We start from the raw sequence: 2,815 nt of genomic DNA on the forward strand, positions 1-2,815 counted from the left end.
TATGTTTTCCTTCACTGTCCCTGACAAAGCTAGTTAAAAAGAACAAACCAATCTTCCTTCATAAGACTCACTTGTCTGTATTTATCTTTCTACTCCAGTCCTGAATGTAGTTTATACAAGACAAGCATATTTAGTCAGAAACATGACAGAAATCAAACTCAGAAAAGTAGAGGAAGAAATGGCTATGTTGGCTATGCTACAAAGGGTAATAAAAAGGAAAATCAGCTTCAGAAATTAATTCAGAAGAGCTTTGTGGGATATCCCTATGAAATAACCTTCCAGATAAATAAAGAATAAACAAAGGAACAAGGATCATCCGCAGTAATGAAGATCACTGGGGAAAGATTGCTTTATCCTAATAAAAGTTATTCACAGCAAGGGCATTCACCAGAAAATAATTCCAGCTGTGTTTCATGAGAAGAAAACTGGCTGCTCATGAACAAATAAAGATGGACATGTTGACAAGTTTAATGAAAAAGACACTGGGCTAGAAGCATGGTTCATCAGATAAGGATGCTTGCTGCTCTTTCAGAGATCTGGAATTTAATTCTCAGTGCTGTCAGGTGGATCACAACCCTCTGTAATTCCAGTTCCAGAGGGACTGGATGCCTCTGAACTCTGCCAGCAACTGAATGTGTATGTACATATCCAAACAGAGATATACATGTACTTAAAATTTTAAATGAATCTTTATATATATATATATATATATATATGTAACACAGGATGAGAGAATGCAGCAAAGAAACAATGATTTGAATTGAGACCATCATAACCACAGAGTGTGACCCATAAACAGCAACAATGAAAATCAAATAATCTGAAAAGGTTGTTAAATGATAACTCAGAAAAACAAACTGTGAATTATAGTAGCTAGTGGTTCTGTGATTTCTGTAAAACTGTGAGGAAGGTGTTGAACATTTTCTTGCAGAAGGTCAACCAAAGACTGTTAAATAAGGTCAAAAATGGTATTAGGGAATAATTACAAGCTTTATTTCTTTTTAACTTATCTGAACTCTTCAAAGAAATTGAATCAGTAACAGAGGAATCAAGAAATCAAAAATCTAGTTTCTTTCCCAGAGCTGGGAATTTTAAAGTCTTTGCAGTCTTCCTGCTGTAATTGAGGACGGCTGATTAATCCACAGTTGGGTGTATAAATGTGTTTGAATACAGCCTCAAACCAGCCTATCAGCAGGACCTACAGGAAAAAGAAAAAGCCTACACATCTATTCTTTAAGCTGCCAGATTTTGTCTCATGTCAGAAGAAGCCAGCCATCCTGAAAGATGGTCTCCTTTATTGTCTAGCCATGGCCTTTCTCCATATCTGGTTGCCTACCACAGAACCTGTCTAATTGTCTGCCATTAATCCTCCCCTTTATGAGGAGTTTTATGCCACTTGTTCCTTCTTTGAACTTCTTGCCCTTACAATCTATACACAGCTAGTTCTGCCTCATCCTTAGGAATCCTCTCAATAGTTACTTCATCAAAGTGTTCCCTGATGATTCCATCCTCCTCCCCCTGAGTTAGGTTTTATCACATCCCACCTCTGGCATCTCCATGACACCACTATTTACAGCTACTGCAATTGTTTGCTTGCTTACTAACTTGCTGTCATCTTTCCTCCCTAAGATGTAAATACCAAAAGAACAAAGACCTTGACTGTTGGTTTTACAATTCTAAATACCTTACAGAAGTATCTCAAAGACTAAGTCCTCAATAGTGATTTCAATAAAGGAGGGGACAAGGATGAAATTGAAGAATCAAGGAAAGGGAACCGAAAACCAGAGCCTCAAACACTTAAATTGAGGATTCAATTATTGTCTTACTCTGCTCAACTTAGCATCTAAAAGGTTTGAAGAAGAAGAAAAAAATGATAGCAGCGGTTCTGGACTCACTTCCTCTTAGGTTTTCTTCTGTTGCAGAAAGTTACCCTCTCTGAATATATGCATAGCATACCTGGTAATGACTTATGACAGATTCTGCAGGATCATGGCTATGTGTAAGCATTAGGTGTAGAGAAATAGAATACTATAATGGGCAGGGTCATGTTATAGCCTGTAATCACTATGTTTTGTGATAGACAGTGTTAAAAGCTCAAGAGTGAATGGAATATGGGTAGTTCAGGCAGGGGAGGAAGAAGAGAAAATGGGAGGACAGGGTATAAAAGGAAGGAAGGGAAAATGGGAACTTAAAAAAAAATTCCAGAGTGCTAAATATACAAAAACTATAACAGTCCTCTACTACTGCTGCATTCCAGCCTTAACAAAGTGTTTTCCTGGTTGTGTAATTTAGTATTTCAGTACACATACAGTAATACAAGATCCACATTACTGACATAATAAACAGAAAAGCAAATTGGACCTTACAAATGGAGGGGATACGATACTTACTTCAGGAACACTCTGAATTCTTCATGAAGCAGGGTACACCATAGGATTTAGCTTTCCATGTATTTGTAACACCTGAGAAAAACTTCTTGTAAGCTCATTATCTATTTAATGTCTTTTCAATCCCTAATGCTTCCAGAGAAAGGCAGCATCGATTTCATTTATTTAGAAAATTATCTGGCCACATGAGAAGCTAGAACAACCATTAATAAACACAGGAAATGGTAGGACTACAGTCTAACGAGCAGTTCAGTGTAATGGTATAGAAAAGGAAGACCCACTGTGGTGAGGATAGGTCTGTCATTTGTAATTAACTCATAATTACTTTACTAATTTATAGAAAGAAAACATGGGGGAATGATCAACTTGTGAGACAATTTTGTGATGAAGCCCCAAGCAGAGGTCAAATACCATCTTGTAGAGAAACA

Source organism: Micromys minutus (genome assembly GCF_963924665.1).
Source record: "Micromys minutus genome assembly, chromosome: 28".
In the NCBI taxonomy this organism is placed as follows: Eukaryota; Metazoa; Chordata; class Mammalia; order Rodentia; family Muridae; genus Micromys; species Micromys minutus.